The sequence below is a fragment of the Acomys minous genome (assembly GCF_964271855.1).
Source record: "Acomys minous genome assembly, chromosome: 11".
Lineage (NCBI taxonomy): Eukaryota > Metazoa > Chordata > Mammalia > Rodentia > Muridae > Acomys > Acomys minous.
Window position 1 is genome coordinate 56,175,760 of NC_140492.1, and position 23,044 is coordinate 56,198,803.

The 23,044-nt window shown below is 48.6% G+C and overlaps 1 protein-coding gene across 4 annotated transcripts in view; it reads right to left on the minus strand.

The window, feature by feature from the left end:
* SEMA5B (semaphorin 5B) overlaps window positions 1–6,915 on the minus strand; it is a 125,276-nt gene extending 118,361 nt beyond the window's left edge. For 2 of the 4 annotated variants that reach the window (XM_084800618.1, XM_084800615.1), the window contains exon 1: window positions 5,866–6,527. The gene's annotated coding sequence lies outside the window, so the exon portion shown is untranslated. Of the gene's footprint in view, window positions 1–5,865; window positions 6,528–6,678 lie in introns of those variants that run through there. The other 2 variants (XM_084800616.1, XM_084800614.1) reach the window with 2 other exon arrangements.
* Between the last annotated feature and the right edge of the window lie 16,129 nt (window positions 6,916–23,044).

A 23,044-nucleotide genomic window follows, 5' to 3' on the forward strand; every position in this document is an offset into this window, starting at 1 on the left:
TAGGTGTGAGTCTGATTAAGTCGTCCTTATTAGAGACAGATCAATGAGGCAGCTTCGTGGCTGGAGGCAGCCCATGTGGCACTGACACTTTCCATGCACTCTCGGAAGGCCAGATGGAATACTCTTCCTCCAGTTTCAAGACAGACAGTGGAGAACAAGACATGGGACAACTGTCAGGATTCAAGACCAAGGTCAAAGGCTCCCAAACTGAGGCTGGCCGACGGTCCCTCCTCCTTTCTCCAGAATGCCCAGCGGCAGGGTGGACAGAAAAGCATCATCTCCCGCGCCCCACTTTCAAGTCACCAGCTCTTAATAATTTCTTGTGAGTAAGCCGCCTGCTCCTGCTAAGATTAAAGTGTGCGTTCAGCAAGGTCTGGCTTGTATCTCTCAGCTCAGAAAGGCAAAAACACCAAGGCAGAAGGGAAGGGAAGGGGCACGGCGGAGTCACAGGGCACACAGCTCCCTTCTCTCCATTTTTCTTTCAGAACTCTGCTTCCAGTTGGAACGTCTCTAGCTGCCACTTTCTAGCATGCAAGCTGGTTGAAGGAAGGTTTCTTCACAGGGAACCCTTGGAGGAAATCTGTCAGATGTGGAAATGACACATACAAAGATCCTCAGCTAAGCAGATGCCATCAAACCAAAGCCATAGAGAGGGAGGTTTGGAAAGTGTGACGCCTCTAAAAATCTAGGTGTTGCCCATATAAGCTTCAAAAGGAGAGCTCTACACTGTCAATTTGATGAAACCATGGTATCTTGCCATACATTTAAAACTGAGTTTGTTGCCTGGCATGGTGGCGCACGCCTTTAATCCCAGCACTGGGGAGACAGAGGCAGGTGGATCACTGTGAGTTTGAGGCCAGCCTGGTCTACAAAATGAGTCAAGGGGAGCCAAGGCTACACAGAGAAACCCTGTCTTGAAAAACTAAAACCAAACCAAACCCCCAAAACAAAACAAAAAGCAAAACAAAAAACAAACAAACAAACAAAAAACCACCAAACCCAAGGTTGTTAAGCAAGCATTGTCAGAAATGTAAGACTATCCTAGTGAATTCTGAACTCAAATGCAAAGCTAGGAATCCCAAGAAAGTCCCTTCTGTAGAAGTGACTTCTGGGCACACATATGCCCCACATGTCTTAGAGAATGGAAGCATAGAGCAGGTGACTACATGAGACGGAGGATGGCAGGATGTCACCAAGACTACCAGAGTTGAAACCTTGACGTATAAATTGCCAACCAATATTCCCTTCCGACAGCTGTCATATCCAGGTGCCTGGCTTTGCCTTTGTCTATACCCCAGGTGGAAGGGAGTCCAGCCACACTTGACAAATAAGAGTCTGAGGTCACCAGAGGGAAGTAAAATCCTAGTCTTCTCAGCTGCAACCCTGGACACCCAAATCCTCTGGACAAGTTGACATTAGATGTCCAGTCACCTAGACAAATGTAGAGGGAGAAAACACGGGCTCAGTAAATCCCATCACAGGCACAGAGGCGATGTTGGTAACCACGTTCCCCTGGGGAATGCTGACTCACCCCCACAAGGGCGACCAAAGCCAAGCCTTGTTACTGTTGTATCTACAGCGCCTAGCATGGTGCCTGGCACTGAGCAGGTGCTCAGTAATTAGGAAATGCATGAGGATCATGTGTCAACATTTGAAGATCACGAGACACATCTGGCTTCTGGGGCATGAAGGGCAAGTTTTAGAATTTAGTCCTGGGGTCCTTGGGGTGGTAGGACAGGGTGGTGTGCACTTCCGACCAGGAACCTTGGTCTTTCATCTTCTATGTCTATTCTATTACCTCAGATCTCAGTGAAAGCAATGAACTGGCTGACTGTAGTATCTGTTTGAGCCCCTATGGGATATAGAAGGGCAACCAACACTAAGGCTAGGAGTGTTATGGTCCGTGTTCTGAACAACAAGACCCAATGCCATCTTCTTTCTGAATTCACACGCTCCCCACAGCAACCCTCAGCCTTGTTAGGTTGACTTTTTTTTTTTTTTAACTTTTTCTTTGTTTTTTCTCTTAAGCTTTATTTACTTATTACATATACAGAGTTCTGCCTGCAGGTACACCTGCACACCAGAAGAGGGCATTAGAGCACATTATAAATGGTTGTGAGCCACCATGTAGTTGCTGGGAATTGAACTCAGGACCTCTGGGAGAGCAGTCAGTTCTCTTAACCGCTGAGCCATCCCTCCAGCCCAGTCAGTGCTCTTAACCTTTGAGTCATCTTTCTAGCTCCAGACTTTCTTTCTTTCTTCTTCTTCTTCTTCTTCTTCTTCTTCTTCTTCTTCTTCTTCTTCTTCTTCTTCTTCTTTTTTAAAGATCTATCTATCTATGTAATGTGCATTGGTGTTTTGACTGTACGTGTGTCTGCCTGAGGGTGTTGGATCCCCTGGAACTGGAGTTACAGACAGTTATGAGCTGCCATGTGAGCGCTGGGAATTGAATCCAGTTCCTCTGGAAGAGGAGCCAGCGCTCCTAACTGCTAGGCCATCTCTCCCTTAGGTTGACTTTTTACATCCCTCCTCTGCTTCTTCCAAGGACTCTCTTCCCTCTTATAGAACCACACTCAGGGCTCAAGGCTTTCTGGAAATTCCTTGGGACTCCTGAAGAACTTATGTGAACTTCCAGCCTTCCCTCAGACAACTTCTGAAGGTTTTTCCGTAGTAGAGGAAAATGAAACTCATAGATTCCCCCACACACACACATAAGTATAAAACTAGTTTACATCCACTAGACTCCATCGGAGAGGTGGACAGGGGGCTTGGGTTCCAGCCTCAGCTCCATATATGGAACCTTGTGTCAATGGGTGCACAGAGCTCAGAACCCTCGACTAAGAATCATCATCTCTCAGAAGACTGGCCCTGAAAGTAAGAGGAAGCTGAGAAGTTGAAGGTAGAGCAGGGCTGAGGAATATTCCTGTGGATCCCCAAGGTACAGAGAAACACAATAGCAATCCTGCCTCTCCAAAACAGATATACTTGTGTCTTAGAATCTTAATTTTTTTTTAAATTTTAGCCTAAAGATATAGTGAGTTAGATAACTCAAAAACTAAAAGTTTGGATAGTTTGACTTTAAACATCCAGCTGCCTCTTAGACCAATCCACTCTAATTGCCCGCCTGGTCAGCATTGTGTTACCTGCCTTGCTTTCTAGAGTAGGGTCTAAGTTTGGGAACTCCCCAACACCAACAGTCTCCAAGCCCACTGCTCCCATCTTGAATCTTGGTAAGAACTGACTGATGAAGCCAGCCATGGCGACTCATACGTGTAATCCCAACACTCAGGAGGCCGAGGCAGGAGGAATGCCAAGAGTTGAGGTCAGCCTAGGTTACTGAGTGAGATCTTGTATGCTAGAGAGACAGTTTGGTGGTGGTTAAGGGCACTTGCTGCTCTTGCAGAGAACCTGGATTTAGCTACCAGCACCCTCATGGTGGTTCTCAACCATCAACAGTAGTGCCAGGGCATCCAACAGGCACATGCATGGTACACATACGTGCATAAAGGCAAAACAGTCATACAAATAAAGTAAAACAAATAAATCTAAAAAAAAAAGTTAAGCCTAACCAAATAAATGGGAAAAAAAGAAAGAAAAAAAGGGATGGAAGGGCTTCTAAGCCAGGATTCACGCAATCCCAATGTGAAGGAAGAATCAATTGGTCGGTCTCTCAGACACTCTTGCCTGTCTAGCCTGGTTCTCGTAAATTAGGGAACCCCTCCTGTCAGACCCTTCCCCTAAAGGATCCTCCTTGTAAACAGGCAGCTGGTGAGGAAGGACCCTCCCCACCCCAGTCCTGTTCCACCAGAGTCACCCAGCTAAGTCTATCACTCGGCACTAAGCCTCACTGGGCAGCAAGTTCGCCCTGTACGAACCTCATGGCCTTTCCCCCCCCACCCCCACCCCCGCCCCCATCAGCTCTTGGTATCAGGTGTTCCACAGCATAGGCACTTTAGAAGAGACAGAAGATCTGCTGTCCATCCTAAACTAGTGGTGATAGCTGGTGATAAGCAGAAAGGACACGGACGGACGAACACACACACACACACACACACACACACACACACACACACACACACACACACACGGTACACATACCTTTCTTGATTTGTTACAGTCCAGGTGGCCTTTTCCTCCTAGATGATCCTGTCTAAAGCCCAGAAGGTCAGAAGGTTCTCGATGCTCAGAAATGAGCTCCCCCCTCCATTTTGCTTTCATTTTAATCCCCCCCCACACACACACTGGGAAGAAGCCAGATTTGAGACAGGGTAGTTTCTTTCCAAGCCTCTTACCCCCCCACACACACACCCACACCTACACACACACACAGCTCCCCCGTACTGGTAAGGTCCCATTCTGTCCCTTCCTCAAGGTCGTGGGCTCCCGGGAAGACAAGAACCCACTTGTAAATGCCAAGAAAAAAAGGCAAGAAGGGTAAGGAAGACTGGAAAAAGATAGGGGAGAGTGAGAAGGGGGAAGGAGGCAGGCCAGACCAACACAGAATAAGGTCCAAGTCGGTATACGATGTGGGTGGGCAACAGGAGAGCTGATACGGGTGGAAAGAGGTGAATTTACTAAAGGGTGTGGAGAAAACGGATCGGTGATGGGGCCAGTGAAGGCAGGATCTTGTAGGATGTAGACACTGGCAAACTTCCAATACCCCAGTCCTATTTGATTGATCAAGAACACGTGGCCCACCAAGGTGGGCTGTCCAGATGCTCTCTGCCCGCTCTCTTTTTCTCCCACCATCGAAAGTCCATGGAGGACCGAAGGCCTGGGGGGGCAAGGTCCCAAGGCCACTGCTCTAGATCCAAAGTCAGGGCTCATTCATGTCTGGCGCAGCGGAGCGAGACGACTCAGAACTAGGCCCGGGTAAGGGGACCAAGAGGGGTGAGATCAGAGCTTCAGGTGGTCGTCTGGTTCTTTAAAGTTTGAGGCAGGCCACGGAGCCTACATGGTCCGGCCAATCCTTTCTCACCTTCGCTTTTACTCAGCGGGTCTTGCTACTACTTTCTGTCTCCGCTCCTGCCGGGCTCGGATCCCCTGATCCCCTTTTCCCGTCCGCATCCCTCGCGGTGCCCAAGCGCCCCCTGCTCCCTCCCTCCGCGCTGGATCTCCCGCACGACGTGAGCGGAAAGTGAATGGGCAGCCCCAATCACAAAGACAAATTACCATGAGAAAAATAAATCAGGAAATCGCCCCTCCAGTCCCGGGTTCCCGCCGCCGCGCCCTCTTCACAGCGAGGGGCCCCGGGCTCCTCCAACCACGGCCTTAGAGGACAGAGTCTGGGCTCCGAAGGGCCCGAATAACACTGGGGTATCCTATGGGGGTCTGGGGGGGTGGGAAATCGGTGAGGGCTGGGTTGGTAGCGGCGGCATGGGGACGTTCCTGCGCGGGAGATTTCACACTCTGGGTCGGCCACGCGTTCCCACGCGCCTCGCCGCCCGCACTCTCCCTCTGCCAGGTTTACCCGCCCGCCCTCGCTGAGCCTCCATCTCGGCCCAGTCTCGGCGCCTCTACCCCGCTCTCTCCCAGCCTTTCCCTCTTCGGTCCCCCTCCTCCAGGCCCGGGCTCTGGGTCTCCGCCGCCGCTGCAGCCCAGACCCGCGGATCGCAGCCCATTGGAGCCAGAAGCCGGATCGCGCGGGTGGCAGGAACGCAGCAACACCGAAGGCGCCCAGCCGAGGTGTCCCCGGACAGCGTTGAAGCCCAGGGACTCGCTCTCCTAACCCCTAAAGCTTCCCCAACCTGTCTCCAACTTACCAGCGCCCCCGGACTCCCACCCCCTTACCCATCCGAGTTGCTGAAGTTTGCAACTTGCAGCCCCAGCCGGCGAGGGAAAAGCACCGGGAGCTCCGGGACTCACCTCCCGGCAGCACGCGCAGGTGCTGGTTTCCCAGCGGCCGTAGGCTTCGGGAGGTGCAGACCACAGCGACCAACCTGAGTGCTGGCGGCCCGTCTAGGAATGGGGCAGCCGCACAAGAAGGATTCCGGATATGGGCTTAGTGCTCGGTCGCAATCCCGGGTCGCAGTCCCCGACTCTGGTTGGGCCCGCTTCGCTCCTGATGCTCCAACAGCCGCTGGATGCGCGGCCGACCCGCCGGGCTCGGCGGAGCTGGGCTCCAGCACCAACCCCCGCGCTCCAACTAGCTCCAGACCCCGCGCGCCGGAGGGAGCTGGGAGGAGGAGAACGAGGGAGCAGAAGGGGAGGGGGAGGCAGTGGGGGGAGGAGTTGGGAGCCAGAGGAGAGCAGGAGGGAGCGAGAGAGAAAAGGAGGAGGGGGATGGAGAGGACCTGCAACTGCTGGCGCTTCACCCGCCAGCCCCGAGGAGCTCCGCAGAGCGCGAGGGGGCGCCCTGCATCCCCATTACACCTCTTTGCAGGACTCCTGCCCCTGGCCGGGATTCCACAAGGATAGGTGGACAGAAGCTGCCTCTATCGTAGGTCTCTGAGCCTTTGCCATCTTTTGCCAGCTCCTACTTTACCGTGCTCTGACGCTCACACCTCAAACCAACCCCAACTTGGAGCCTGAGAAAACACACACACACACACACACACACACACACACACACACACACACACACACACACAGGGCCGCCCAATTGCCCAGCCCTTTTAGCTAGGGAGAAACATTTCCTGCCTGTGGATTTGAAATTTGAATGAGAAAAGGACCGCGTACCAAACCTTGGGAGATTTGTAATCAACTCTAGTAACAGAAAGCTGAGCTGGACCGAAGAAAAGCCAGAGCTGACCGGTTGCTGGTTAACCTCACAAGCTACACGACCTTGGGAGAGCCTCTCCAAGCCTCAGTTTCCTCAGTTGTAAACTGGTGTTGGTGATGTGCACCCTACCGAACCTTGAATGAAGAACCGACAGGGGCTCCAGGGAGTGAAATGGCTCCAGGAATACTGTGAGGGCACCAAGGGAACCTCCGCAGCAGAGAAACCCTTAGCTCAGCCACGCCAGGCGGGGGCGGGATTGTTTCCAAGTTTAAGTGATCTAGTATTTCTGGTGGTTAGAAGTCGGCAGGAAAAAGTCGTGGGGAGCAAGCGTCAAATCCTAGCTGGGAGGGCTGCAAGCACGGATGGAGAGGGAGCCCTCTGCTGAACAAAAGGGGTACTTGAATTATAAAATAAGGTGACCTAAGGAAGAGAAAGAGTGGGAAAAGACAAAGGACCTGAAAGATTAAAACAAGAGAAATGTGCTTCTTAGACAGAATCAGAGAGAACCGCGAAATAATACTTTGGGGGAATAAAAACATTAGAGAACTTTCTGGAATGCCTTGGAGAATTAGAACAAACTCCGGGCGAAGCACTTCGCGTCACAAAATGTTGGGTAAAGGAACCCCTGGATAAAGCAGAGGAACCGAGGCAGCAGGAGTCGCGGGATGCACTCCCTCCCAGCAAGCCCAGCATGGTGGAACAGAAAGGGTGTGCGCTAAGAAAGCCCTTCATGAGGTGCTGTGAAAAGGGAAACAGTGCCAGATCTCAGACAGATAGACTTTCTAGGGCAACAGAAATGCTGAAACTCATAATGTGCTGAATAAAGAGGAACTCACAAAGACAAAGCCTATTCTGGGCCCAAAGAGAGACGCAAAGAAGGGGAGGCGAGAAAGCTTAGTCTAGGCGGAGACACATCCAATACAGAGACCAGCTCCGAAGAAGCAATGCTCGGCACACAGACCAAACCTCACCAATACAAAGAGGTCTGGAGAGTGGAAGCCACTTTCCAGAATCTCTGGCCCCTTTCCATGCTGTAAGCGCTGCCCCAACCTCCCACACACTCCCAATCTCTACAGATTGTTTTCTGTCATTGCAGAGATACGAGCCCATGAAATAGAAAACATCTCCTTTTAAAAAAAAGTTTTATTTTCATTTTACATGTATGTTTGTGTGTCTGCGTGAGTGTATACCATGTGTCTTCAGGTGCCCATGGAGACAACAAGAGGCCCTTGGATGCCCTGGATCTGGCGTTTCAGACAGTTGTGAGTCACCTGACGTGGATGCTGGGAAACACACTCAGGTTCTCTGCAAGAACTACAGCAAGGGCTCTTAGCTGCTGAGCCATCTCTCCACCCTCTAGAAATTATCTTTTGAGTAAAACAGAAACATGACAATATTCCATAAGCTGCATGGAACGAGAAGAAGCCATTTGTCTGGCTGGGGTAGTAGGCAGATGCCTTCTGGGTGGTCCTGTGAGCCATCACTTTCTCTTGAAAAGCATTCAAAGGCCCCATCCTTCTTCACACAGCTTCCCAGCCGCTTTCTCCCTTTGCACTGTTTGGACTTTTTCTTTCTTCTCTTCCTACCATCATCCCACATTCCTTCCTGGCTTTCCCTTATGAATGAGCTGGGGGGGGTAGGGGGGAGGAGGGAGATTGTCACAGGAAGAGAAGAGATGACAACACCCTTGTGGGAGGGCAACAGGGATGGAAACCATCATCTTCTGGGAGGAGCCAAGAAGGAGAGATACTCAGAGCCTCGGGCTCCTCCTCGGGGCTGAGGAGCGGAGCCTGCTTGCCACACTGAGCTAATTAATCCTAATTGCGTCCTACTGTGTTGTATTGATTACCAGTGATTATTCAAGGGTTCTCAATACCAGAGAGCTCCAGAGGCTGGACACTAGGGAAGGGACAGTTCTCCTCATCAGCCTGGCTCACCACCTGCTCCAAGCATCCCCTGGTGTCTGGCAAAACGCAGCCTGGAGAGGATCTTAGAATTATTTACTTGGAACAGAATCGGAAGCGCTGGTTCCATCAGCAGCTGCCTCTGCCACTTTCTTGCCACCTTTGCAATAACCTCTTCGATAATTACTTGTAGTAGGAGCCATCCTCCACCTACCCGAACACTGCTAATTAAGCTGAATGTAAATACAGTAATTAATACCGAATTATCGCAAACAAGCAAGGCAAAGAGCAATGAACATAGTGGGTGACCGGAGTTCTTAGGCTTCACTCTTGATGTGGAGATTCCAGAATTATCTACAGCTAAGGTCCCAAGGGATTAGGAAGAACATAATTTCAAGTTCAAGGGTAGCAGAGCTGAGAGGACAAGGTTGTCCCTTCTGTCCTTCCTGGATGATAGGCTGCCCTCTGAAAAACTACACTTCAGCCTCTCCCAGGAGACACATTGTGTGTGCATGTGTATGCGTCCCTCTGTGTGTGTGTGTGTGTGTGTGTGTGTGTGTGTGTGTGTGCATTGCCTCACCACAAGCACAAATCTTGTCTTACAGGAAAAGACAAACAACAGCAGGCTGTATACTGATAGGAGAAAGAAAATTGAAAACAACAACAAAAAAAAGCAGCCATCACTTATAACATCCAAATTGTTTCGTGGTCCCAGAATTGCCTGCTCATTGTGCTGTGGGATGACAAAGAAAGGGGGGGAAAAAAGGAAATTTCCATCTCAGAAGTCACTGTCACTTTGTGAACTAAAGCATACTCAGGTCAAAGGAACTGAAGTGTCACTAAATGACAGCTCTGCCATTGTCCTCAACTTCCGCGAGGGATCTTCCTTCCTTCCTTCTTTCCTTCCTTCCTTCCTGCCCTATACATTTAAGTGTCATTCACCTGAGAGGTGAAGAGGTCACAGGAAGACCCTCACAGGCAAGCAGAGAAGGGGATTAAATCCTGGCAAGTGCAAGAGAAACCACAGGACAAGTGCTGTGCTGGCCAACGCCCAGCTCCACCGGGCAAGCTCAGGACATCTTCTCTGAAAAGGCCATTCTAACAGGGAATTTGCCAGACAGGGAACTGGGAGGAAGCAGAGTATTCCAGGCAGAGGAAATAGCATGTGTAAAAGCGCAAGGCGATATAATTAGATTTGTGTTTGAAGAATTACTTGGCCCTGGTTAACAGATTCCGAGAGAGAGAGCCGAAGCAGTAAATGTGAGCAGGTGCGTTCGTTGTGTGGTGGAACCATCACACCATCAGTTCGAGTTCCTGGGCTCCAGGATGGTGAGGTCATTGAGGAGCTGAATGACCTTGAACAAGCCTTCTATATCCTCCAGGACCTTGGTGCCTTGTGGGTAAAATGAAAGTGTTGATAACTGGTTTCCCGGGTCCACAGAATTCCATGATGCTCCATTCACTTGCCCGTACTTCTTTCAATCTTGCTCTCTATGACGCATACACTGTGCACAGCACTTGACGGTTTATAAAGGTATCTTCCGTCTGCTATTTCTTTGACCTTCACATGCACATAGAAGAGACAGGCACACTGGAGCCATCAGCTGATCTTTCTCATCACCTATGTACAAACACCATGTTGGTGCCTCTGACAAGTTGTGCCTGCAGCTCTGACGTCACTCTGGAAACCAGATGCATATAATATAACTGGCTGCTGGCCCTCCCTCTACAGCAGCAGTTCTCAACCTGTGGGTCAAAACCCCTTTGTGCAGCGGGGGTGGTGGGGAGGGGTCCCATGTCAGATATTCCGCATATAAGATATTTACATTACAATTCATAACAGTAGCAAAATTATAGTTATGAGCATAGCAATGAGGATAATTTTATGGTGGGGCGGTCACCATAACATGAGGAACTGTATTAAAGGGTCACAGTGTCATGGAGGTTGAGAACCGCTGTATTACAGGAATGCCTGGTGAGTGCCCCACACCTTCCCTGCGCAATACCTGGGATCCAGTGAGTGCCCTCCTTTAGTCTCCACTGTAGTAAATAAAAACTCCATTTCCCTAGGGCTGTGGGTGTGGCTCAGTGGTAGAGCACTTGCCCAGCATATGCAGAGCCTGGGGTCCACCCCACCACAAGAAAACAACCACCAACAAACCCCCATTCTTATAATTCCTCAAAGCCAAAGTCACCCCCATACCCAACATGGAAACCCTCAGTAAACCCTGCTGTGTCTTCAAGTTCAGACTCTTGCCACTCTTCTGCCTCTTCTACCAGATCCCCAGTTCCATCCTCCTGTCCCAGAATGTCTGATCTACCTGTCTCCATCTTTGTGCCTTGGTCCACTTTCCATACAGATCCTGTCACTGCTCTATTGGAAACGCTTCTGCGGAGCCCTAACTGTCTAGAGAAAAGGCTGTATTCTTGCCAGCCCCAGGTGTGTGACACTCCTTCTAACTCCCCACGTCCCCTCCCCAGCTTCTCTCCAGCCATGCCACCCTCTCCACTGTTTCTCAAAGACCCGAGGCTCTCCTCTCACCAAGGAACCTTTGTGTGTGCTGTTTCCCATCTGGAGAACTCATCTGCCAAATGTCCGTGTGGGTCATTTCCTCTCTTCAGTTTCTGCCACTGACTATCACCACCTGACATTTCGTCCCAATCTACGTGCCATGAAAGCGGAATCTGCCCGATCAATGCTGCCACCCCCAACCCACAGAAATACTCTTGGTGAAAGCAGCGTGCGATAATGATTTAGCGCATGCAAATATTAACTGTCTCCGATTCGCAAGCAGGAACACTGAGAGTTGAATTCAGATGTTTCCATGTCAAATCATTCTCATCAGTTGGTTCATCATTAGATGATACCTATGTTGGTACTGTAATAGAAGATGTACATCACAGTATAAATGTAGAGCGCGTTGATTGCAGCCTTGCCCTTGGGCTGACACCAGGGTGTCATTTCTGATGGGCCCTTCCAGGTACCTCTCTACCTTCACCTGACCCACTGTTCTGGTCTAGGATATGGATTTGGGCTGAGTGTAAGTCAGGAGCAAGAAAGGGGTGTGAAGATCAGAAGACAGCCTAAAAGAATGGCTGATGTAGGGCCACGCCAGACTTCTTGGTTCTCAGGATAAAGCACCAGCTGCAGCCCAGGAGACAGGGCCCCTCATAGGATGTTTGGGCATAGAGAAAACTTTCAGTGAAAGACTAGCATCTGTGATGATTTCCCAGGACTAGTTTGAAGAGGCCTGGACAGAGGTCCCGGACAGGATTAGGACAGGACGGGTGTTGCTTGACGGGGATAGATAGGACAGGTGTTGCTGAACAGGGTTAGACAGGACAGGTGTTGCTGGACAGGGTTAGACAGGACAGGTGTTGCTGGACAGGGTTAGACAGGACAGGTGTTGTTAGACAGGGTTAGACAGGACAGGTGTTGCTGGACAGGGTTAGACAGAACAGGTGTTGCTAGATAGGGTTAGACAGGACAGGTGTTGCTGGACAGGACAGGGTTAGACAGAACAGGTGTTGTTAGACAGGGTTAGACAGGACAGGTGTTGCTGGACAGGGTTAGACAGAACAGGTGTTGCTAGACAGGGTTAGACAGGACAGGTGTTGCTGAACAGGACAGGTTTAGACCGAACAGGTGTTGCTAGACAGGCTTAGACAGGACAGGTGTTGCTGGACAGGATTAGACAGGACAGGTGTTGCTGGACAGGGTTAGACAGAACAGGTGTTGCTAGACAGGGTTAGACAGGACGACAGGACAGGTGTTGCTAGACAGGGTTAGACAGAACAGGTGTTGCTGGACAGGGTTAGACAGGACAGGTGTTGCTGGACAGGGTTAGACAGGACAGGTGTTGCTGGACAGGGTTAGACAGAACAGGTGTTGCTAGACAGGGTTAGACAGAACAGGTGTTGCTGAACAGGACAGGTTTAGACCGAACAGGTGTTGCTAGACAGGGTTAGACAGGACAGATGTTGCTGGACAGGGTTAGACAGGACAGGTGTTGCTGGACAGGGTTAGACAGAACAGGTGTTGCTAGACAGGGTTAGACAGGACAGGTGTTGCTAGACAGGGTTAGACAGGACAGGTGTTGCTGAACAGGACAGGTTTAGACCGAACAGGTGTTGCTAGACAGGCTTAGACAGGACAGGTGTTGCTGGACAGGGTTAGACAGGACAGGTGTTGCTGGACAGGGTTAGACAGGACAGGTGTTGCTAGACAGGGTTAGACAGAACAGGTGTTGCTGGACAGGGTTAGACAGGACAGGTGTTGCTGGACAGGGTTAGACAGGACAGGTGTTGCTGGACAGGGTTAGACAGGACAGGTGTTGCTGGACAGGGTTAGACAGGACAGGTGTTGCTGGACAGGGTTAGAAAGGACAGGTGTTGCTGAACAGGACAGGTTTAGACCGAATAGGTGTTGCTGGACAGGGTTAGACAGGTAGACAGGACAGGCATTGCTGGACAGCATTAGGACAGGATAGGTGTTGCTGGACAGGGTTAGACAGGACAGGTGTTGCTGGACAGGACAGGCTTGGACAGGATGGGTGTTGCTGCTGGAGGTCACCCAGAAAGGCACATCTCACTAAGATCCCAGACTGCCATCAAGAAAGATGCTTAGAGCTATGCTTACAGGTCACAAACAGAAAACAAGGGGAAGTCGGAAAGCGCCTCCTGCCAGGATGGGTGGATTCCATTCCCCCAAGTGGTTGAGAGGTCTAGAGAAGCTCCATGCTCAGAACCAAATGATTCTGTTGCCTCACAGCCCCAAATTCTCACACCAACGAAACATGAGGCAGGCAAACGCCTTAGCTGGACAAGGCAACTCATACATTACACCAGGACCTAGTCCCCAACCCACGGAGAGGAAACTTTCATGACAGTGTTATGGCTGCTGTAATGGGAAGATGAGAGAGGACGGTGCTGGATCACAGGTGGCCGGGATGCCGGGGTGACAGAAGCCTTGGATGCTACAGAGAGGCGCTGGGCTTTTCCAACTGCCCAGGCCAAAAACATCCTCTGAGGTTTGGGTCAGAGGCAGGTGACAGTGGTCAGACTAGAGGATGCGGAACAGTTATGAGGCTAGTGATAGGCCCCAGTGACCGCCCAGCACCTTGCAGAAGGCACATGGGTCCAAAAGTGTACGGAGAAGAAAAGAAAAGAACAAGAGACTCAATGTGGTACTTAGAAAGGAAGAGTGTGGGAGCCAAGTGAAAATTAAACAAAGGCTGATTGGGTTGGGGGAGCTTGTTGGCAGCTCTGCCCCCAGTCTGGGAATTGAATGGGGGCGGGGTGTAAGGGAGGTTGGCATCTTGGTAGTGATGGGAGTCACTTATGTCTCAGATATCAGTGAGAAGCTCTGGTTTTGTCAGGGGACGGAGGAGGCAGGCTTCTTCCTCTCAATTAAATAGGAATTTTATCACCTTCTTATTTGCTCAGCCCTTGCTGGAGGGGACCCGGGTAGAGGATAAGGAACACTTAAGGGGTGATCATATTACTGGACGTGCAAGGAGTAAACGGCAGGTGGATGCCAGCGTAGCTGTCCCAGACAAGACCCTGTGGGCAAGTTCGTTGGAGAGGGAGACTTGGGGTTCCTAAGGGAAGCTTCCTGAAGGAGTGGCCACCAAACAGGGGTGCAGGGGAGAGACAACGCTGGTGAAGTTCCTTGAGAAAAGAGAAGAGCCAGTCACCATAACGAACTTAGGCCTGTCCATTAGGCTTTTGATAAAGCTTCCTAGGAAAGGACCATTTAAACATTTAAATCAACATGAGGAAGAGGGAGCAAAGTGTCTTATCAAGAAGAGCTTAGTGGGGGCCTGGAGAGATGGCTCAGCAGTTAAGAGCACTGGCTGTCCTTAGTCCCAGCACCCACATGGCAGCTCACAAATATCTGTAATTCCAGTTCCAGAGGATCTGACACGTTCACACAGATTTACATGGAGGCAGAATACCAATGTAAATTGATATATATGTCAATTTACATGTATATGTAACGTGTGTGTGTGTGTCTGTGTGTCTGTGTGTGTCTGTGTGTGTGTAGGGTATGCTATTAAAAGTCCTTTCTCAAGAATCCGTGTAAGAACAACTGATTGAATGGCATTTGGAAGGCGGAGACAGGAAGATTACAGAGTTTATGCTCCATAGAAAGTTCTAAGCCAATTTGAGCTTGGAAAAAAACCACAATAAACACAATATAGTAGACACACAATGAAGTAGAATCCATCCGTAACAACAAAGGCCATCTTCATCTGTGCTACATCATGAATGGAAGTAATGAGAAATTTGCTTTCTTTAAAATCACAGAAATGAAGCAAAGTGTGGTGGCGCACGCCTTTAATACCAGCACTCGGGGAGGTAGAGGCAGGGGGACCTCTGTGAGTTTGAGGCCAACATGGTCTACAAAATCAAGTGCAGAACTCCCAAGGCTGCACAGAGAAAACCCAAAACCAACAACAAAACAAACCCCACAAAAATGAAAAACAAAAAACAAACAACAACAACAAAAAACCCCACAGAAATGTTATGAGAATATGTTTGTTTGTTTGTTTTAAATCCCGGGTGTGGAATATGGGGCTGCTTCAGATTGTCCACGGCAGCTGGCTATGATTTGTCTCATGTTCTGGTTTGGGGCATAATTTTACTAGCTGAAGACAGTTTATGCTTGGAATTCTAGGGAATATTCAGTGGGTTTACAAATGCCAGAACCCTGAGAGGTGCTGTGGCTACTGCTGTTTGCTGTTTGCTGTTTTCTGGTTGCTGGTTTCTGGTTGCTGGTTGCTGGTTGCTGGTTGCTGGTTGCTGGTTGCTGGTTGCTGGTTGCTGGTTGCTGGTTGCTGGTTGGAGATATCCTGACAACAAAAATCAAACTTGCCCCAGGGAACTCACTGATCCTAATCAGCAGGAAGTAGTCTAAGGATATTGACACCTCCTATGCCCTCTAACCTTTCTCTCCTACCTAGTGTTGGGGGCTGGAAGGGGTAGGAGTGGGGTACAGAGATAGAAAAAAGAACCAAACAAAGCAGCCAAAAGTCCAGTCACAAATGGACCTTTTTTTTTTTTTTTTTTTTTTTTTTTTTGAGACAGGGTTTCTCTGTGTAGCTATGGCTGCCCTGGAACTCACCTTGTAGACCAGGCTGGCCTTGAGCTCACAGAGATCCAAACGCCTCTGCCTCCCAAGTGCTGTGATTAAAGGCGTGCGCCGCCGCCGCCGCCGCCGCCGCCGCCGCCGCCGCCGCCGCCGCCGCCGCCACCACCTGGCTACAAATGGACTTTGAAGAGATGAGACTAAGTGAAAGAAACCAGGTACATCAGGGCAAATGCTGCATCACGGCATGCTGTGTATCCTACTTGCAGAAGAAGACAGGGGCTGGGGAGATGGATGGCAAGCGCTTATCACACAGAAGCATGAGGCTTAGGGTTCAGCTCCCCAAAATCCACACACATGTTAGGCGGGCTGCAGCTGCTTATGGTTTCTCTGTTAGAAACAAGGAGTAATCCTGTGATGACCAAAGTGAAGGCAGATCAGGAAGGCAATCCTTACTGCAAAAAAAAAAAAAAAAAAAAAAAAAAGGGGGGGGGCGGAGATGAAGACCCAAGGAGAGGAATATATGACTCCTTGCTGGTTTAACTACCTTTGATGGGGGAAAAACGACAACAAAGCATTTCTTATGGTGCTAATCCGAGCCTCTGAAGATGGACCCTGGGATCCCCAAAGCTACCTGGCTGTGGAGATTAGCCATCTCAGCCAGCTCTGGGTTTGGCTGAGTGATCCTCAATGAGCAAGACGGAAGAACAATTAATGGTATTCCCAGCAACAGCATTGGCCTTCCTCATGCACACATGTACCCATAAACTTATCATGTGCCCACATACAAGCAAATGTAACATGTCTATGCCTGCAGAAAGGTAAAAAAAGAGAGAGGGAGCCGTGGTTTAACAGATAGAGATTACAATATGGAATGAAGAAAGAGGCTTGTAGATGGGGGGGGCAGGAGGCGGGGGGGGGGGTGTTGTGACAGCTCTGTAATGTCTATATGTCTAGTGCCACATCAAAGTGTGTACTTAAAAGTCACATAACATGAACCAGGCATGTTGGTGCCGCCCTGTGACCTAGCTCTTAGGAGGCTATGGCAGGAGAGGCACAGGTTCAAAGACAACTGTGGCAGTGTGCTCTGAGCTGCTCACCCTTGCCACCCAGAGAGATTGTACAACAAACAAATTCTCCTAAAACCAAACACTAGACTGGGGTGGTGGCTCCAGAAAAGAAAAAAAAAATTAGTATAAATAGAATGATGCAATTCATATGTTTAATATTTACTTTTTTTTTAAAGACAAGATTTCACTATGTTGTCTGGGTGAGCCTCAAATGCCAAGTCTCCCCACCTCAGTATCCCTGGGTACATGGATTAGAGTTTCAGAGGAAGATGTAGCCCTTTGTAAATGTGCGGATGAGGAAGGTCTCACGTTTTCCAAAGCGTCCAGGTGACTCTCACCTGGGGCCAGGGCTGAGTGCTCAGAGCATCAAGGCTGAACACACCAGCCTTCCTGGGTTTCCGGCTAGGCGCTGCCATTTGCCAGCTGTGTGCTGTTCAAACTACTTAATCTTTGTTTCCCAATTTCCTCATCTTTAAAAATTGGCACAAATAAGCCGTTAAGTTGCAGAAAGGATTAAGAGAGGCAACACAAGCTGAACCTGGGACGGTTTTAAAGCACACTAAATTTTGGGTTTTATTGTTATCGACTGAGTTTGTTTACCTTGGCTGAAAGGGGCCAGCTAAGCTTAACGTGGCATGTACAGTATGCTTAGGAATACACAAATCCAAATTCTATGACTGGCACCTCTGCGAAAACCCAGGAATGAGTGTTTGGAATCATTTCCAGCTCCCAGTGCATGAGTTTGAAATACAGCTCTGCTCCAAATGCTCAGAAAACACTCCGGCTGTCGTCAGCAAGGGGTGGGAGCCTCCTAAAATAACTGCACTCATGCATGTCCCTGACACTGGAGAAGGAAGAGAGAAAGAACACGCTAGTGTGGCTGAGGGACAGCAAACTGTAAAGGTTACAAACACCCCAAGACTGGGCAAGGGCAGGGTGGGACTCGGCAAGCTCATCAATAACCCAGAGATGGTGAACACAGGCTCATGTTAGCCAAGTACTCGCTGGAGGGGAAGATGATCAAGGAACAGCTAGAACAAATAAAAGAAATGGGTAATAAACTCCTGGAGCACATTACTTCACGATGTAGGACCTGAGGGAAATATAAATGAATTCACACAGGGTCTGGAAAGATGAATGTCAGAGTTGGAAATGGTTACCCAGGGAGGCTGGCATATGTCCACCTTGAAGGTCGGCAATGGGGAAGTCAGTGGGCATGTCTCCTCAGCAGTGAAGAGAGCAGCGAGCGACGCAGGATGCAAAGGTGAATGAATGTTCTGGCTCAGAGGTTAAGAGCACTGGCTGTTCTTTCAGAGCTCCTGAGTTCAATTCCCAGTAGCCACATAGTGGCTCCTGACCATCTATAATGAGATCTGGTGCCTTCTTCTGATGGGCAGGTACACAGGCAGGCAGAACATTGTATACATAATAAATAAATAAGTAAATAATAAAAATAATTTACTTTAAAAAAAAAAGGTGAATGTTCTTAGTTTTCCTCGGGAGGGATGAAAGGGTGGGGAATAGAGAAAGGGTGCTGCTTTTAGGGGCAGAGAGGAAACAGGTGTGCCTAGAGCCCGTGGTCCAGAAAGGGATTTTGTTTGCATAACTAAAAATAGATTTGATTTTTAAGATGTTCAGAGCCAATAGCTATGAATTGCAGATAGTCCAAGGGACCATAAGCGGGTTGTAACCCCTTTAGCTCAATCCCTTTAAAAAGATACAAGAATGCTGGACTTGGTGGTGCACACCTTTAATCTTAGCCCTGGGAAGCAGTGGCAGGTGGATCTCTGTGAATTCAAGGCTAGCCTGGTCTACAAAGCAAGTCCAGGACAGCCAGGGCTACTATGCAAGAAACTCCAACTCAAAAACAAAAAGAAAACACAAAAAGAGAAAAAGGCATGAGAACAGAGCTCAAGGTGATAAATTCACAGGAATCCCAAGACTCTCTTATTACATGTGGTGGATGGGGGCTGAGAAGTCAGTGGAGCAAACTCACCACTGAATCAATAAACTTAAGGCAGTGTCTTACCTCCTCTGGGACCAATAAGAAATGACTTCAGCCTCACTCAGCCCCTTTAGCTTTGGGGGGCAGGTGGTAAAAACTGATTTCTTGGGCTTTGCTCTCTTAGCTGGTAGGAATTGAAGCTTTCCCCCAAGGCTCTTCCCATACTGCTTACAGGCCCCACCCAGCAAATGCTTCAGCCAGTTCTGGCGCCAGTTGTACCCCCTGTGCATAGTGCAGTGTTGCATACACTGTAAAATCTCACATCGTTGTTGAGTGAATTAGTGGGAAATTTCTCTTTTCTGTGTGGATTCCCACCTCAAGTACAGAAAAGTGATTGCCCCCCTCAGGAGGCTGGAGCTAGTTCCTGTAACCTTGTTGAACGTTCTTCTGAGTCTTTGGGTAAATGTGGCTTGGCTTCCACCTAGGACCCTATACATCTAGGATGTCCCAGTGAGACAATGTAGACACATGTTCAACACGGAGTCTGAGGATGTTGTAGACAGCCCAACACTATTATTCTTTTGCCTAACTAGGATAACTGATTAAGAGAAGACATCAGAGATTTCAGACAAGGACAGCATCTTCACAGTTGAGTGGAAAGTGGGGACTGACTTTCACACGAACTCTGGTGCCCCATATTTGACCATGTCCCCTGGATGGAGAGGCCTGGTGGCACTCAGAGGAAGGATAGCAGGCTACCAAGAAGAGACTTGATACCCTATGAGCATATACAGGGGGAGGAGGTCCCCCTCAGTCACAGACATAGGGGAGGGGAGTAAGGGGAAAATGGGAGGGAGGGAGGAATGGGAGGATACAAGGGATGGGATAACCATTGAGATGTAATATGAATAAATTAATAAAATATATTTTTTACAAAAGGACGGCATCTAAATGAAGCAACCTGGAGACCATGGAGCACTCACTGCTCGCCTAACGTGTAGTCATTGGAACCAGAGAAGACTATAACGGTGCCCTTTGTTACAATTTTACTTTAGAACTTAGTGTGTACTAAAAGGATTCAAGGCAAGTCAAACAGGTCTTAAAACAAACAGACATTCCATTTATGTACATAAGTAAAACAAAATCAAATAAAGATGCCAGCTCCTTGGTGGGGCTGATGGGATGCCAAGAGTGGAAGAGGGTGGAGAGCGGCACTGGGCAGAGGCTGAGACGGTCTGTGAGAGGTGTCACAGGGCCTGCTGGCAGTAGGCCACGGCTGAGGGCGTGAAGATGGTTGGCAGTGATGGCCTTGTCTCAGGTTGGCCCATTTATGATGGAGCCCAAAGTTGCTCATCTGTGGAGTTCTCGGGTGAGGAGAGAGTTCTCATTCTCTTTAATCAGGCTAATAAAGCGGAGACTTGATGAAAAGGTAACAGAGAGGCTTGCTGGTAGACTTACACATGCAAAATAAGAAACAACGTTGCTTTGGGGAAAGACAAGGTATACATGCACTATCTAGGCGTCAGCTTTTCCTTGCTGCCACAAAATAGCAGAGTGGAGCAATTGAAAAGAACAAAGGCTTGCTTTGGATTTATAGCTCCAGACCATGATCAGTTAGCTGGCCTCATTGCTATTGGCCTATGATAAGCAATGGCAGCAAGGGCCCATGGGAGAGTAACCTGCTCCCTCCAGGTGGCCAGGAGGCAGAAAGCCAGACAGTGAGCCTGCGTGTTAGCAGACTTCTTTCTGCTGCTTTTCTTGGTGGCTTCCTCATTCAGATTAGATTTTTACCTGTCAGTTGCTGTTCTGTAGATGATCCATCTGTCTACAGGAAATGCTGTCAAAGCCACACCTGGAAGCATGCTTCATTAATTCCCTAGGTTTCTCTTAATCTAGTGAAGTGGCTAACCATCACACAAAGCAAGCAACACTTGAGATCTTTTTTTTTTTTAAAGATTTATTATGATTATCTATTTTTATGCCATACCACACTTGTGGGAGGTCACAGGACAGTTTATTGGAATTGGCGCTCTCCTTCTGCCATGTGGGACATGGAGATCGAACTCAGGTCTTCAGACTTGGTGGCAGGCACCTTTACACACTGAGCCATCTCGCTGGCCCGGTGTTTCAGACCTTGACTATTGGTCTTCCTCTTTCTTATCTTATTTTGTCCTAAAGGCAAGGAGACAGAAAGTGCTTCTGTGTTTTCTCTATGCCTGGAGTCATAGAGGAGGTATGCCTTGGCTTATGAATTGACCAAGAAAGCCAGAGACTCAGTTAGGAGGGATGAGAGGATCAAGCCAAGGGAAATGTGGTGAGGACCGTCCCCACAGGGGATCTTGTTGGGATAGGACCACAGCCAGGACAGCTCAGCCTCCACTCAAGGGCATCCCGTACATCACCCTAACCAACCTCTAAGGCCCAAAGAACTTCAGCCTGATACCACTTTTCATCTCACGACCCACCCCACCCCACCCCACCCCAACTCCCAGGGAAGGTGAAATCATCCTGAGTTAGTAACTTTTTAAATCAAAACTGGCTGAGAAAGCCTGGGTTTTGTTGAATGTGCCTGAGAGTGCCCGGAATAACATTTCTTGCATTAAAGCAGAATAAAGGCCCGAGGTCAGAAATTAACTTGAGTTCTAAGAAAATGAAGTTCCATGTTTGTACACCTGCGTCTGTGGATGTGAAATCTGTACCCGCTGTTCTGGTTTTTTAGTGTTGCTGTTGCTATAGTAACACTTCAATTAACCAGAGAACATCCTTCTAAGAGCATCCAGCTTTTAGGGGAGGCCCCTAAAAGAAGCTGAAAGCTGCTTCTCATGCTGAGAACACCCCAAACTTGGGGCAACAGTGAAGATGGTGAAGAGAAAAGGGGCATCCAGCACACATTTGGGGGTGCCTGGCTTCCATGCCCTGCACCTTTATTTTCTCTTCTCTCTTCCACCTCATCTCAGCTGTGTGACCTTGGGCAAGTCATTTAACCAGGCACCAAGAACTACAGCAAGAAAATTGTGAGCATGCCTGTGGGAGTTTAAGCTCTAATTTCTCTATCAGATGAGCCTCTCCTGGGCCTTAGGCAGAGTTACACTTGACTCTTGACTCTTGCCTTGTCTGTTTGGCATATGCTAAATGTTCAGATGGGAGGAGTTGTTTGTGTGTGTGTGTGTGTGTGTGTGTGTGTGTGTGTGTGTGTGTGTGTGTCTTTTGTTTTGTTTTCTTATATGACTCAAAGAGCACAAGTGACAAATGCCAAAAGAGACAAATGGGCTTACATCAAACTACAAAGCTTCTTCACAGCTAAGTATATGATCAACAGAGCAAAGAGACGGCCCACAGAATAGGAGAAAATATTTGTAAACTATTCACCCAGGAAGGGATTAATATCCAGGATATATAAGCAACTCAAACATCTCAACAGTTAAAAAGCAAATAATCCAATTAATCAGGGGGCAGATGATCTGAATAGACATCGTCAAAAGGAAAGCACAGAAGGTTGGCATTTGTTGAAGCATAGATGGAAAGTGCCAAGCATCACCAGCCATCCGGGAAAAGCAAAGCACAACCGTGGTGAGATATCTTGTCACCCCAGTAAGGATGATAGTCATCAAACTGAAACCCAAAAACTGCAGAGAGACTCACACACATCAGCAGAATTAGCAAAATCATTATAGAAGGCAGTATGGACGTTCCTATTAAGAAATAAATAAATAAATAAAGTGCACTACAAAAACCGCAGGAGTGCATCTGTCGCGATCACATGTGTGCATCCCATGAATGTAAACTTGGTGTGTCAAAAAGACATCCTCACTTCATACTCACTGCAGAGTTACCCCAATAACCGAGATATGGAAGCAACCAAAGTGACCATCAGTTAATGGATGGATTTAAAAAAAAAATGAGGCACATACTCAGTGGAACACATGTGACCCTAAGAAGAGTAAAAGTCTGTCACTTGCAGCAATGTGGTTGAAGCTGGAGGTAAGCCAGCCACAGACATCGATATCACGTGATCTCACACATATGCAATAGTATTGATGTAGAAAGTGGGTAGTCTGGGGAACGTAAGGGGAAGGGGGGAATTGGTTGATTTTGGGGCACTGGGTTACAGAAAAATAAATGGAGCATGTTCTAATCTATTTAGCACAGTATGACAGCTAAACCAACAAGGTTTTGTCTATTTCAAATAGCTGGGTTAACTGGATGTGGCAGTGAAGATCAGTAATCCCAGCACTAGGGAAACTGAGGAATAGAACCACCTCAGTAGACTAAAGAAATAAATTCTAATGAGCCATGAGTTGAAATGAGCTGAGA